At 34.9% G+C, this 16,866-nt stretch overlaps 1 long non-coding RNA gene across 1 annotated transcript in view; it reads left to right on the plus strand.

Moving 5' to 3' along the window:
- The first annotated feature begins 4,997 nt into the window (after positions 1-4,997).
- The window catches only part of LOC108513546 (uncharacterized), a 333,457-nt gene continuing 321,588 nt past the window's right edge, over positions 4,998-16,866 (plus strand). Inside the window, exon 1 of the long non-coding RNA XR_001880929.1 lies at positions 4,998-5,032. This is a non-coding gene — a long non-coding RNA (uncharacterized LOC108513546). The remainder of the gene's footprint in view (positions 5,033-16,866) is intronic.

Here is a 16,866-nt window from a genome sequence, read left to right on the forward strand (position 1 = left end):
CGAATACTATTTCCTATTTACCTTTCTTCCCTTATTTAATTATTTGCATATATTTATTTCAGAGTATAGGTATTCTAGGTCTTCTCTTTACTTCATGAAATCTACCACCTCCATAAGAAAAGATGCATTCAAAGTAGACTTAATAAATACTTAGTGTTAAAATATCTTCTTTCATATAGTTTCAGATTTAGTAAAGGAAAAAGATAATTTCAGAAATAATCTTTATGCAAGTTTTAAAAAATTCTGGCTGCTGAAAATAAAATTGAATTATTGGCAAAGGCAGGAATTTTGAATAGAATAAATATAAACTTTTGTGAAGTTAAATTGTTTTGTTGAATATTCTTAATAAGAAACAATTACCATAGAATCTTCAAGACCTTATTATTAGAGATAAATGGAAATTAATTTATCTCAACTATTTTGAAAATATGATTTTAAACTTTAATATTAGACTGCTGCTCAATAGTTTACAAACAGAGGAGGTAAGGAATAATTTTGGAGTAAGTATTAATGTATGAGTTATAATTGAATTACCATGTTATGTAGTCTTTTAATAATTAGAAAGCAGTTAATGGAAGAAAAAAGCATGTTCTCATTAATGAATATAAAAAAGCATTTAAGTTAAATAAAAGAAAAGGTATCTTTTGGAAACTTCAGTCTGAATTGTCCAAGTAGTTAGACTGAAACGACTTTAAGGGCAAAATTTTGTTTGGGTTTAGGAATACCAAAATTTAGGATAAAATATTTCTTTTATCCTAACTTCTTTTTTTGTTTTGTTTTAAGAGAGGAAAAGTTTACATAGACTCTTTGTATACCAGTGAGAGAAAGTATAGCATAAAAGGCCATCTAAAGGATGAAATTCCCATAAGGAGTTTTCTGAACCACTTACATCAACTGGTCAGAACTCAGTTTTAATTAAATTTGCTGGGCTGGAGGTGGTGGCAGAACAATAGTCTGTTTTAAGGATAGAGAGGCAGCTTTAACTTTGAATTTCCTGGCTCCAATCCATTGGTGTCACTACTTCAGTGTTATTTAAATGCAGGATTTTCCATTTAATTTCCTTTTAAGGGAGATAAAACCAGTTTCTTTTCAGAAAACTGCTAAAGAGTCTCGCTGTGCTTTATTAAGTAAACAACTGCATTTTCAGTAGAGAAATGCAATCTAAGCGGTAGCACATTAAAACATTATAGTGTAAATGTACAGATGAAAATCCTAAAATTAAATAATTATTATTCATAGCAGTGAATTCAGTTATATATATTTTGAACTCAGTGGGAAATTGTTTATACAACAGACTTTAGGATACTAAAATTAAGTATAAAAATTTGATTTATTTTTATAAGACAGACAATACCAAAAGCCTATTTTCCCTTTTATGCCTTGTACTAATTATAATGTCTGCTCCTATATTTTGTGACTTCGAGCTCATGCTTGTGATCCCAGCTCTTTGGGAGGCTGAGGTGGGAGGATCACTTGAGGCCAGGAGTTTGAGACCAGCTTAGGCAACACAAGACCCCATCTCTACAAGAAATTTTTAAAAATTAGCAGGATGTGGTGGTGTGTGCCTGTAGTCTCAGGTACTCAGGAGGCTGACATAGAGGATCCCTTGAATGAATCCAGGAGCTCAAAGCTGCAATGAGTCATGATCATGCTATCGCACTCTACCCTGAGTGACAGAGTGAGACTCCATCTCTAAAAACAAAAAAAAGAAGAAATAATAACTTTGATCATATTTTGTTTGTATCCATTTGAATATCTACCTTTTTATTCTTACTAATAGAGATTTTAAAATGTAGATTATTTTCTAATAGTTGACCTCAATTTACATATTTGAATAGTGAGCACTTACTGTATTAAAATTATTAGAAATCAAGTGAAGGAATGAAGTAACTAAATAAAGTGACTTTTAAAATCTACATGATATTTCTGTGTTTATGATATGTTTTAAAGAAGCCATTGCCAGATTGCCTTCCATGAAAGCGTTTTGTGCATAGGTTCTCTCTTCCATGATTGCTCTTTTCTTTCTTCATCTAGTTAAAAGATTCCCATTCTTCAGATTTTAGCTCAGGCATAAATTACTTGATTGCCTTTTCTGACCTCCCTTACCACCTTAGCTTCCCCCAACTCCTCTGTATATTCTCATAACATTATCCCTCTCCTCCCCGGCATTCATAATAGTTTACAGTTTGACTTCTTTGTGATTATTTGATTAATGTCCGTTTCCTTGACCACGGGGAAAACTCGATGAGGGCAGGGCCTGATTTTGCTTATCATCATAATTCTTGAGCCCTGCATAGGCTTGGTCCAGAAGCAGATTCCAGTGAGTGCTTGTGTGTTGTATGAACACTGTACTCTGAAGTACCACAGCATGCTGTCCTATTTTGTGCTGATAAATGAACTTGAAATAATTTTACTAGAAAATAAAATGTATTACATGTATGCAAAATAAGTCTTAATTAGGAACTTTTTTTTTTTTTTTTTTTTTTGAGACGGAGTCTCGCTCTGTCGCCCAGGCTGGAGTGCAGTGGCCGGATCTCAGCTCACTGCAAGCTCCGCCTCCCGGGTTCCCGCCATTCTCCTGCCTCAGCCTCCCGAGTAGCTGGGACTACAGGCGCCCGCCACCTCACCCGGCTAGTTTTTTGTATTTTTTAGTAGAGACGGGGTTTCACCGTGTTAGCCAGGATGGTCTCGATCTCCTGACCTCGTGATCCGCCCGTCTCGGCCTCCCAAAGTGCTGGGATTACAGGCTTGAGCCACCGCGCCCGGCCCAATTAGGAACATTAATACAGATATCCTAAATAAAATATTAGCAGATCATATTTTGTAGTGAGCATATCAAAATAATAATACAGAGAATAATACTAAGAATGTTTCAAGACTGGTAAATGAAATCGCGACTGTAACATGGGAATAAAATATAGTTTGGAGATTTAATAGAAAATGTCCACATAAAGTCTTTTGTGTCTTGTGTCTTTTAGTGGTATATTTTGGATAAACATAACCAAAAAAAACAGGTATATTTAACCAGTTTTCTTGGTTAAAACTGATCGTATTCTAAATATATTAGAGAAGGGATATATATTAAATTGTTTCTTTGCTTTTCTGATTCAATTCCTCCCACCATTACCCCCAGCTGTCAGGCTTCCATCTCCCCGTTCCTTTATTTCTTAGTTATGGTAGACTTCTAGACTTCTGATAACACATTCCTATTTTTTTTGGAGAGTTCCACTAGGCATTTCTCCACATGGCTACCTACTTAGGCTTTAAAAAAGTTTCTATCCTTGGATTTGTTTTCATCTAGTCCATATCCAGGCGGAAAAAGATGTGATCAAAAGATTTCATTGGTTCTGTTTGCTGTGTCTTCTTTCCTGGTCTTATCTTATTCTACCATGGCTTTATAACTGTGTGTCCCAGTGTGGTTTCTTTTGAAGCTTTCTCCTCCCTGGGGCATACTGTCAGAATTCATTTATGGTGACCCACACTTAGATTTTCTTTTGTAAGTCTTCAAATATTTTGCCATTCCAAACACTTCCTTAAACCTACTAAAGACTCTCTATAGTCTCTAAGGGACACATGGGAGAAAAATCACTGGTATACCCTCTTTGACAGATATGTAGGTGAAAGATAAGAAAATAAATCAGCAAGTGGTGGTTGCTCTTTCAGCAGCCCTGCTTTCTCACACTTTCCAAACTACCAAAATGAAAAAAAATACAGAGGAAAGATTTAGTGTCCTTGCTTTTCCATGTGATTATATATCTCATAAAATTTGGCATATATAATATGTATGTTTAATTTCCCTCCTATTTTTAAATATGAGATGAAATATAACACATTTGAATTATGATAACTTCAAGAGGTTTTTTAGACCAAAATAGGTTGTATTATTTACAAAAATAATGGCAAATGTTATGAATTGTCTCTAGTATTTTTTTTTTAACGTGTGTTTTAAAATTGAATTGGTTGGGAGACTATTTGAATGTGCTTTACTTATGTGGAAGATATCATCGTTTACTGTTTTCTGCAGAGCCCCACTCTAGCCCCTACACACATAAACACCAAATAATTTGCTTCCATTGAGTTAGCATAAAAATCACCAGGGCTTCAGGATAAATACCCTTAAAGCAATGCCTCAGAATGTGCCTTTTTGTGGAAAAGGTTAATCTAGCCTATTATTGGCATCATTAGAGAATCTTGAAAATAGAAGTTCACAGTTTCTATGTGAAGTGCTGCATTAATTATGCAGCGAGAGTACACCTAAATACAGGAGGTGCTCACATTTAGGAGTAGTAGCCACAGTTACACGGTGTTACACTAACTCTACATTTACATACATGCTCCTTGTTTTGTTTATTATAGGCTTTCCTTAGAGAATAAAGTGTAGCAAATAAATATTGCATGTGTATATAGGCAGTTTTTATTTAGTATGTAGTAAATGACTGTGAATTTGTTCCTAGGAATGTTCTGTGTAAAAAGAGATCATTTTATCATCTTATTATTTTATCTCTAATGTTAAAATGGTAATCTTTGGATGAAATTATTTACTTGTGATTGTGTACACCCTGAAAATAGGGTATGTTACATCTATAAATTGTTGAAAGGAATATTATATTACCGAATGTTCAACACTAATTATACTTTTATCTCCAACTTCTTTAGAGCTTAATGTATTGTTTTATTTGCACTTCTTATAGCTTCTAACAAGGTACTATTCTAAAAAGTTCTTACAAATCAAAAAATTTAACTAGTTTCTTAATACACAAAAAGCCTCAGTACAAATGACCCGTTGACCTTAATTCCCAGGAAACTGTCACATTACTTCTTTACCCCTTTGTCTAGCTTAACAATGTGACCCAAAATAGTGTGGAGCTTTAAAGTTTCTCAGCATTGTAAGGTCAAGCTTTGGTCACCATAGTTACAGTTTAGATCTGCAGGTCAGAGGTCAAATAGATTAATGATGTCAGACACATCTTTAAGTGGTTCTAACACCACTTCACCATGCGGTAAACAGCTGAGCATATTCGATATGGCAAAGGTATTCTTCAGTCTTGCTAATAAGAATATCTTTGGAGATGTCTGATAGAAAGATTTTTTTATAAGAACTTGTAATATTGGGCTGTGGTATCAGCAATAATAGTTGGGTATTAGATTTATAATATCAGATGTGTATTGAAAAGTATATTAAATAGTTCAGATTTACACTTTTCTTCATGTCTGTGTTTTGTTTGTCTACCTGTCATAATCAAATTGATCATCCACCTATTTATAAATAGGTATCCTCACTCCCCTATTAATTTACGGCTAACCATGACAGTGGATAGAAAAAAAGAAGTTTTTTGATTAGGAGTTTTTGCTTTTTGTGTATGTGAATGACACATCTCTTTTCTCCCAATTTGGGTAGTATGCACTTAAAACAGATTATTTAGAAAAGTGTGCTTGGGAAATCTTTCTCACATTAGGGAGCAAGTAATTATCCATTTGTATTTTATATCCAAATACCTTTTTTTATAGCCTAGGACTCTATATACAGATGATGGGTTGTATATTCAATTTTTTTTGTCCTAAAAGGAAATTGTTTCCTCCCTTTTGAATCAGAACGGAAGGAGAAAAAAACAAACTATTTTACAGTGAACATTACTTCTAGAAAAGTGAAAATGTTATTTTTTACAAATAAAAAAAATACCCTATAGATCAAATTTTAATCAAACATCACAGAAATACAAATAAAACCAGAAATATTAAGTGAGGTGAAATTGCAATTACTATTAAAATATATTTAAGTGAAAAAAATCAGAATTTTACTATAGAATATATATATTTAAAGCTCTGCCAGTATGGAATTTTGCAGCCAGTAGACAGAAATATGTTTAAGAAGTAGGCTTAGGTTAAGTTAAGCATTAAAGGATACCCTGTTTCTGAAGGTTTTGTTTCCCATGCGTATTTTGTGCAGCTGTAAGATTTTAAGCTTGCTGGAGCATTTGCTCTTGATCACATACTATAAAGGTAGACAAAGGGGAGAACGAAGAGGTTTGGCAGCTGGGAGGCGTTATTATGGAATTTAATAGCAAAGAAGAGGGGGGTTGGGGCTTTTCTAGGTAAAACAGAGATTGGCAGTTGGGAGGAGGAAATAAGTCCTGGAGTCTGAGAAGAGCTGGTAGTTCAGTTGCCTGTGAGTTTCAAATAACAAGCTACCTTTCATGTGAATGAATGGATTGTCTCCGGTTTTGAGTTCAATTCAGTGGAAATCACTGCCTTGTAGATATCGTGGAAACCAACTACTCAGCAAAGACATTAATTGCTGACCTGTTTGGCAGCACTTAGGGACATTGGTTCAACAAACTGATGGAGTATTCTGTTTGGTCATTATGCCAGGAGAATGGCAAATCAATATTTAACTACCTTTTGAAGAAGCTACACCATTGAAATGCTGGTTTTGAAACTGTTTGTTTACGCATGGGAGTGTCCTGAAATGCAACAAAAATGATTTTATTCTAAATGTAGAAAAATTTTGTAATCAAACAAAATATCAGTTTGAGTTCTGACTTTCAGAATCTGAAATATTATTGTTTCTGTAAAAATTGCCTTATGCCTTGCTTTTAGAGTTCTTGCTCCCAATGCATTATTAAGGTGGGTAAACCAACCAATACTTAATATCTAAATATTTATTTATCAAAAATATGTGAAATTGGAGATGTTACATTTTATTTACTCTGCTTCCTTAAAGTCTGCTTTTCTTGTCTACTTCCTATGCCTTTTTATTTAAATTTTTTCAATGTATACCTTTACACTTTTGCTAGTGTTGTGACCAGAATTGTACATATATTGCTACTGTAGTATGTTAGTAACAGTTTCCAATCCTTGGTGCACATGAAAATCATGCGGAGAACATTAAAATCATCTGAGCATAATGCCCAGACCCACCCAAGACCAGTTGAAATAATATAGTGAAAAGAATACACCCCGTGGGGCTGGGTGTGGTAGCTTATGCCTATAATCCCAGCACTTTGGGAAGCCGAGAGGGGAGGATCATTGAGCCCTGGAGTTCAAGACCAACCTGGGCAACACAGTGAGACTCCGTCTCTACAAAAATTTTAAAAACATTAGTCAGGCATGGTGGCATGCGCCTATAGTCCCAGCTTCTTGGAGGGCTGAGGTGGGAGGATCCCTTGAGCCTGGGAGATTGAGGCTGCAGTGAGCTGTGACTGTGCCTCTGCACTCCAGCCTGGGTGACAGAATGAGACCCTGTCTCAAATAAATAATAATAATAATAGTAATAATAATAATGTACCCTCTGACTCTTTGGAACCATACTTCCCTTTGGCTCTAGTTCTCTCACATAATAGCCATGTGATATTGGGACAGTTACCTAACCTTCCTGAATCTGTTTTCTTATCTATAAAAGGCAGTACTATTAATACTCAGTTTGAAAAGTTTCTTGTGAGGATTTTATAAAATATTGGCATAACTTCTAGCCTAATCCCTGGCACATAGGAGACATTCAGTAAACAATAATATCACTCTCTCCAATTAGCTTGCTGTGGGACCTTGAGCAAGTCACTCCTAGCCTTTTCAGGCCCCATTTCTTTACCTATATAATGCAGCTGTAATACTTGCCAATCTCAAAGAGTACTTGTGAGCATCAAATTACAGATGTGTGTTGAAGGGCTTTGAAGAATAGAGAGCAATATAGTAAAGCAAGATGTAGCTTGTACTCTTATTGCTAAGGCTCCTAGTTCTAAGGCTCAGGGAAAACACCATCAAAATTTGAAACTGTTTGTGGGCATTCAATACTTCATTTATCATTTTCTCAGAAGGTTTCCTGGGATGCTCTAATGAGTTGCAGGCCACACCATCACTCCTGTGTTATTGAATACTTAGAGTGACCATATCCATGAAGATTTTCCACCACCTTGTCCTGTCACTGTTTGGAATTTGTCTCATTGCTATCTATCACATAGAATTAATGCAGACTTGAGGATTTTCCTTAGCTTTTTGCAACCGTGTGCATCCCTCTTGGCTACAAATACCACTTCTGTAGAAGAGACAAATCGACTTGAGGCTGCTCCCTGCCTCCTTTCTGAGCTGATGTTGGTATTTCTTCACCTGCAGATCTTTTTAGAAATCCAAGGAGAGAGTCAGATGCCAACTAAGTTGGATTTGGCTAGAATTGTTCACCTATTAGCATTTTGCTTTACTGAATTCACATTTGTATAGCCCTTAGCATGTTCTCTTATACTTACAGACATTTTTTTTTTCGCAATGAGTATAACATTATGTTGTTAGTCCACTTTTCCATGGATCTGTGTCACATAAAGTACCATATCAGATATTGCTAGAGCTTAGTAATTACCTTCGAGTCTGTAAACCAACAACTCTGTGATTGACCAAAAGTTGGGGCACCAAGTAATATAATTTATTTGTTTTCCAGTGGTATTAGACATCAGTCCATGATGTGCATTCATAAGAGTGCAGTCTGTACCTGCAGTGAAATAATTTTGCATGTATTTTATATTTTACATAGCATATGTAGTAGTGGTTCTGAAACTTAGCATGCATCAGAATTACCTGGAGAGCTTATCGAAAGACAGATTGCTAGACCTTACCTCCAGAGTTTCTGATTTACTAGTTTTAGCATGGGACCTGAGAATTTGCGTTTTTAACAAGTTTCCAAGCCCTGCAACTGTTGCTTTGGGGACAATAACATGGTCCCATTAATATGGTGAGTGCTAAGGTGCACTACACAGATTCCTTTTTAAGAGTAGGGCACTCATTTCCTAACTGCAAGGGGTACTGGCTGTCATGGTTTCCAGGCCCTCTGGGAGTTGCCCTCAGTTGATGGGCGCTGCCTCACTTAAAATTCCATTTCTGTCCCTAGTTGTAGCTCACGTAAAATGACAGGTTAATACAGGGAGTACAAAGGCCCATCCTTCTTGCTTCAGTCCAGGATAACTGAGGGGCCATCCCAGCTCAGAGGCCTCTGCTGCAATTGCATCACAGCTCAGCTTTTCTCTACTTAATCTCTCTTCCCTTACTCCCAAGAGCACTCTCTGATTAACCTGTGTCTCAAAGTCTTTTCCAGAGAATTTGGCCTGCAGCAGTAGATAATAAAATAGAATTGTATTTGTTAAGTACATATCTGACAGTAATTAAATATCACAACTCCTTCTTGTGTAGAAGCATGAAGAAGTTTGTGGTGGTTTATTTGGTAATCCATGAAGCCGGAGCCCTTAACTACTTTTTCTCCTATGCTTCAGTATGTCAGTCCTCCTCTTTTTAGATATATTTGGTTATTGTCTTCCTTCCAGTTCATCAGCATTCTTGTTGCAGAAGCTTTCCCATAATTGCCATTTTTAGACTATACATTTGCTCCATTTCATTTAAAACAAATATTTTTCAAGACAAATTCCATGCCTCTCATGAAGCAGGTTGTTGTTCTTCAGTGGGTTAGAAGTGGGATGATTCCTCCAACTCTACCCTAAAATCTCAGATGCTTTTCTCCAAGCACTTTTCCCAGTAATAATAATGACTGGCATTAGTGCTTCATATGTGCCAGGCACTTGACTAAGTACTTTAGAGATATTAACTCTCTGAATCTTCATAACAACCCTATGAAGAAGATACTGTTATTCTTATTTTAGAAAAGAAAAAAAAAAACATTATAGGTTAAATAACTTAACTTAGAGTCATGTAATTAGGAAGAGGTGGAGCCAACATTTTAAATCCAGGAAGATTGACTCCAGAATCTGTGCTTTTCATCTGTATGATGTGCTACAAATTTTCCCATCTGTGTTATCAGTTGGCAGTTATGACTTCTTCGTCGACATAATTTTTAACAGCTTTATTGAGATGTAATTTACATGTAATACAGTTCACCCATTTAAAGTATACAATTCAATGGGATTTTGTTCATTACATAATTAAGTTTTAAATTGTAAGAAATATATAAATACAATGAGCTATTTTAACCATTTTTAAGTATGCAACTCAGTGACAATAAATACTTTCACGATGTTGTGTAACCATCACTAATACCTATTCAAACATATTTTATTAGCACAAATAGAGACTCTGTAATGAGTAAACAATAATTTCCTATTTCTACCTTACCCTCAGCACGTGTTAATCTCTCACCTACTTTCTGTGTCTATGAATTTGCCTATTCTATACCTAGAAGTCATCATGATCCTATTTATTCAAGCAGGATCATACAGTATTCATTCTTTTGTGCCTGGCTCATTTTGCTTAGCATAATGCTTTTAAAGTTTATCAGTGTTGTACCCTGTAACAAAATTTCACCCCTTTTTAAGACTGAATAATATTCTATTATATTTATATGCCATATTTTATTTATTCATCTGTTGATAGTCACTTGGATTGTTTCTACCTTTTGGCTATGATGAATAATGTGGCAACACACTTTGTTGTACAAGTATCTACTTTCAATTCTTTTGGATCTATACCTGGAAGTGGAATTGCTGGGTGATATGGTAGTTCTATGTTTAATTTTTAAGGAACTGCTTTAAAAACCATTATGTTTTCTATAGTGGCTGCACCATTTACATTCCCACCACCAATGTATGAGGGCTGAAATTTTTACATGTCTTCACCAGCACTTTTCTTCTGTTTTTGGCTTTAGCCATGCTAGTAGGTGTGAAGTGATATCCCATTGATTGGTTTTGATTGGTTATTTCCCGAATGATTAATGATATTGAGCATCATTTCATGTGCTTACTTGCTGTTTGTCTGTCTTCTTTGGAGAGAAGTCTATTCAAACCTTTTGCCCATTTTTTAGTTGGGAGAGTTCTGGATATTTAACACTTATGTGATATATGATTTGTAAACATTTTCCCCATTTAATAGGTTGTTTTTTCACTCTCTTGAAAGTGTCTTTTGGTACACAGAGTTTTTAATTTTGATGATATCCAACTTGTCTATTTTTTCTTTTTTGTGTGTGTACTTTTGTTATCCTATCTAGTACTCAATTGCCAAATCCAAGTTCAAGAAGATTTTCCCTTATGTTTTCTTCTAAGAGTTTTGTAGTTTAATGTCTTATTTTTAGGTTGTTGATCCATTTGGAGTTAATATTAGTATGAAGTGGGAATCCAACTTAATTCTTTTACTTGTGGAAATTTACTTGTCTCAGTGCTGTTGGTGGAAGAAACCATTCTTTCTCTAGTGACTGGTCTCTTCATACTCTTGCCAAAATCCAATTGACCATAGATGTATAGGTTTATTTTCCAGACTCTCAATCTGTTTCATCTGTCTATATGTCTGTCCTTATGTCTCTATTATACTGCTTTAATTATTGTACCTTTATAGTAGGTATTGAAATCAGGAAGTGTGAGTACTCCAACCGTGTTCTTTTCAGAATTGTTTTCACTATTCAGGATCCTTTTAAAATTTACTATGTTATGGTTTTGTACTTATCGGTATTCAGTATTTATTTGTCCAGTCTTGTATTTTCTCTTTTAGATTGTATTCACATAGTGGCTATCACCTTATAAAGATTTCTTTGCAAGCTATTAGCTAATAGTTCATCTCCTGATTTATAACTCTGCAAGTACAAGTCTATGCTTTCTTAGCCACAATTCCCTAATCCAAAATGAAAACCTGTCCTGACCAGAAGCTTTTTGGAACACAGACTGATCTGGATTGATATAAGGCTATTTGGCCTTTTAAAAAAATCTTACCTAATACGAATATTCATATCTTTTACAGTAGAACTATTCATATATTTGAATAGACTAAGCTATCTGAGACCTTGCAATGGATATTATATTATATTATATATTGTATGTAAACCATGTTTTGGTCTATTTGCCTTATTAAACTGAAGTGATTCTAAATCTTAAAACACATTTTCCTGTAATCCCAGCACTTTGGGAGGCCGAGACGGGCGGATCACGAGGTCAGGAGATCGAGACCATCCTGGCTAACACTGTGAAACCCCGTCTCTACTAAAAAATACAAAAAACTAGCCGGGCGAGGTGGCGGGTGCCTGTAGTCCCAGCTACTCGGGAGGCTGAGGCAGGAGAATGGCGTAAATCCGGGAGGCGGAGCTTGCAGTGAGCTGAGATCCGGCCACTGCACTCCAGCCCGAGCGACAGAGCGAGACTCCGTCTCAAAAAAAAAAACAACAACAACACACATTTTGCCCGAAGGATTTCAAATGAGTGGTTGTTGACCTGGATTTTTATTTCTGAAGTACACCAAGAAAAAAATTTCCAATGAAAATATGATAGGTCCTGTGTTAGAGTAGTTCTTACAGAGTTTAGTGATCTTTGTTATGATCTTTGTTTTAATTGTTATGAAAGAATAGTTGTGGTCAGGTAAATCTTTGTGGAGTAAAGCTAGATCTATTGGGAAGAACTTTTTACTAACATTATTTATCACTTACAATAAACAATGCACATTATAAGAAGGAAGATAGTAGTAGCAGTAAAAAATAGCAGTGTGAGTGGTATTTCCTATATGAATGTGTTGCATGAGGAATATGTGTGCTTATCCCTTCATCTAAGAACAGATTCTTTGTCTCTATTATGTTTATACCAAAACCCAACACGAAGATTTTCTTCATTAAAAAGAAAAAATTCTACATTCAGCCCTCCTACTCCCTTGCCTACTCCTCTCTCCCTTGACTGGCATGAAGTCTAGTTGTTGAATTCACACTCACAAGAGGAGAGGAACAAAGACAGATAAGAGAGACACTTGTCTCAATCATATAGTTTCATGAACGAATAGGTTTTTGAGGTCCCGGCTCTGAAGAACATGGTCATGAGGTTTCCACAATCAAACTCGGGCAATAAAAAGGATACTGCTTTGTTTGTTTTGGTACCACATATACTATAATGGGATTGATTTTTTAAAAGGTTAATCTGGGCCAGGCTTGGTGGCTCACACCTGAAATCCCAGCACTTTGGGAGGCCGAGGCAGGTGGATCACCTGAGGTCAGGAGTTTGAGACCAGCCTGACCAACATGGAGAAACCCCGTCTCTACTAAAAATACAAAATTAGTAGGGCATGGTGGTGCATGCCTGTACTCTCAGCTACTCTGGAGGCTGAGGCAGGAGAATCACTTGAACCCAGGTGGCGTAGGTTGCAGTGAGCTGAGATCAAGCCATTGCACTCCAGCCTGGGCAACAAGAGCAAAACTCTATCTCAGAAAAAATAAAAATAAATAAATAAATAAATAAATAAATAGGTTAATCTGAATTCTTTTGTAGGGGTGACCTATAGATTTGTCAAATACTCTGTTTTCAAAAAGGCAGCCTGAGAAATTTCCTGACTTCAGTTATTCTTGAACCACCTTCATAACTTTTATCATAACTGAGTCATCCTTATGATCATACATGTAGTGCTATATTTGTTACCTTGCTTAAAAACATTGAATTTAACTGTCATAAAAGAAAAAAACAATATTTTCCAAATAAATATATAACAACTAAAATTAAAAATGTACATATGTTTACTACCAAAAATCACCTCAGAAACCACTGGAAACCAATGCACCACACTTTCAGGAACACTGCCCTAATGCTAAGTCTCAAACAAAAAATTGATGCATTCTTCAAGAGGATGTAAGAATTGGAGGGAAAAGCCACACATTTTCTTGTAAGTCTGGGATTAAAAATGCATTCTTGCTTTCTTAATTTAAAAACAAACAGCTAAGTACCAGTTGAAGGGACCACCATGGAAGTCCATATATAGTTCCTGCACTTGTTCTACAGAAGCAATCTTCACATCTCTGCTGCCCCAGACTGCAAATTTTTAGAGCGGTAATTTGTCATAACCGTTTTTTTTTTTTTGTAACTCCTTGACAATAGGAAGCAATTAGTAAACAAACAAACAAACAAACAAACAAAAACTTGTGCCTCTTGTTCCTTTGTGAAAACTGAAGTTGTGAATAAAATAATAATGTAGAGTTTGGAAATATTCAAATTTTGACTTCTCTCTTTGATGTTAAATTGCCCTAGGCACTTGGACTCAATTTCAGAGATTAGTCATCTGTAAAATAGAGGACTGATGATGCCAGCCATTTATGCCAAAGGGATCGAAAGACTTTATGTGTATCGGGTTCTAGAATGACATGGTTGGCTATGTAAATCAGTTTGCCTGATTTATCGTAACAGTGCATTTAAATACAATGTTCATGAAATATTACAACTTGTAATTAGAAAATTGATATTGGTTAGAGAAATTGTGTTGACTTTGTCTTTTCTAAACACTTCAGAAACTTTATTTATCAGCTATAGAGGTAGATCCTTCAATTAAGCTGACTTTTAATGAGATAAAATGAGGTTATTGTTAGAAATAAAAACCAATTTTTCATTAAGTTCAATTAAGGTCAGTTTCTCCTTTATTATGCTTGTATTTAATAGAATAATTTATGTGGTATTTCCATTAAATCATTTACCAGGGTTTTATAACAATATGTTACTAGTGTTTGGAAATATAAATACAAATCTCTTATAATTTTCAATTTGTGCTCATATTAACCATTCATTTCTTAAGCTTTGATCATTTAAATGCTTTATTTACTAGTTTGCATATGCTTCTTGTAAACCTAGTCTCACATTAAGAGGATGCTTAAAATGCCAAAATGCTCTGGTAAAGTAAAATGAATTCGTCGTATTTCTCACATTGCTTAACTCTGATGAGTACAGTCTAGTTGATACTTGTAGGATTCAAATTCATAAAATCTGAGATATTCAGATCAAGGACATTTTATTAGAGAAGACAGCCATTGGGAAATGAGTTTTGATTCTTATGGAACCGAAAATGTGGTATCATTTGAAATTATTAGTCTAAAGTTTGCCTTCACTTGACTAAGATTGGGGAAAAAAGTTTTTAAGAAAACTTTGGAAAATCAAGGCTTTTAAAATTTTATATCTGGCACCAGCTATAACTAGCACGAAGAAAGGAAATAACTAAAGTTGTGTTAATATAAATACAAATATTTTGTTTCCATCTGAAAGAAGAAAGGTTTTTGATGTCCTCTGGTGTAGATATTTATTGGAGAGAAGGCTATTGCCAATCTACATTCCACACAGTTGATTTTAAAATATGGAACTAAACAGGAAATGTCATGAGTGATGTGACCATCTGCCAAGTGTAAATGGAGTCTGAGCAAGTGGATGTAATCTGTACAAAACAAGCAAATGCGTTGGAGTACAGCCTGAAAGATTTTTAAATCATGAAGCTACAAGCCCAATATATAATGTTTATTTTACATACTAGTAATTCTTGTGCAATTGGGTTTATTGTAACTCTTGTAACAACTGTGATAATTTTTGCTAAGTGAAATTAAACAGCATCTTATTCCAGTTTCAGAGTTTCCATCTGATATACTTTAGAGTGCTTGGAATTCTTTAGCAGTTCTTTTCTGAAATCCTTAAGAATTCTTTCCCTGCCAAGAAACCTGTTTTCATAGTAATTATAAATCAGGAATGCAGGTAAGAGGAAAGAAGAAACATAAAAGGGTGCTTTATGTAATCCCACCCCTCTGCTCTGTTCAAAGGTGCCAAAAAGAAATTAGGGATTGTTAAAACTCATACCGAAGGATTTATAGAAGCCATCAAATCGGTGACAAGTTAAAATGAAAACTTTTCATTGTAAATACACTCAGCTAACAGTATGATATCTCATTTTAATAATCAGTGGAGAAAAAGTTCTTTCAGGCAAAGTGTATTCTAACGTGATTTTTTTCCCTTATGGAAACATAGATAGAACAATCACTTGAATAAAGCTTTAGGAGTAAAATGATACACTATTATTTTAGTTACACATGTTATATACATTTTATTGAAATGTAGATGCCTACACCTTTATCAAATTACAGTTTTATTGTTTCAGTGTTGTTTACATTAACTTCCATTAACTCTGTTGTGATTCATAGTTTAAAATGGGCCACAAAAATTACATTTATCATTTCACAAATTTAAAATGAGTATCAGCGTCAGGCTATCCTATTCCATTAATGGACCAGTTCAATCCTTAGTAATATAACCCTTTAAAGTCTACATGTCAAAGATAGCATTTTTTACTTGAAGAAAGTAAACATAAAAGGACTTTAAAGTTTTAGTATCTGTTTCCTTAACTGATTTTAATGGATTTCCAAAACAATCAAGGGCAGTGGGTGGCCTCTTACTTGCAGAAGCCAATTTTTAAGTGCAAGTGTTTCTTTTCCATGTTGACCTCTTGCTGGGACATATTTGTTGTCTTTTAAAATGATATTTGCTAAATTAGCTTATTGAAATGCTAAATCATGATATGTCACTTTTCAGGGGTCAATTTGAAATTCTACCCTTTATAAGTTTCAAGTGATTTAAAAACACTGACATATATATTCATGCTCAGATAACAACTGCATATTACAAATGACTTGTAAAGGTGTGTGGATCTTCCACTAATGATTGTATTACTTGCATATTTTTAGCATTAAAGAACATGTATCATTTACTTATTCTTTCATGCAAATTTATTGAAGGCATGTACATTATTGAAGGCCTGGTGTATGAGCAAATACAGCGTATTTTTGTTAGGTACCTAATATGTATGAGGCCCTTTGTTAAATGCATTTAATGCTATATATTATTTAGTTTTCATCATAACCTTGATGTAGTATACTGTTTTTGTCTTCGTTTACTAAATGAGGACATGAAGACAATAAAGAGATTCACCCAAGAACATATTTTTAGGAAGTGGTGGTTTAATGATGGAAACTCTCATCTGTCTGACTTTATGTACAGCTATGGTGCACAGTAGCTGTCTATAAAATCTATCCTGTAGAATTCACGGTTTTCTAAAATACTACTGTGGTGATGATAGTTTTCTCTCTGTTGCATTCTGCCATACTCTACCCACAGATTC

Source organism: Rhinopithecus bieti, unplaced genomic scaffold (genome assembly GCF_001698545.2).
Source record: "Rhinopithecus bieti isolate Rb0 unplaced genomic scaffold, ASM169854v2 scaffold_32982, whole genome shotgun sequence".
Classification (NCBI taxonomy): Eukaryota; Metazoa; Chordata; class Mammalia; order Primates; family Cercopithecidae; genus Rhinopithecus; species Rhinopithecus bieti.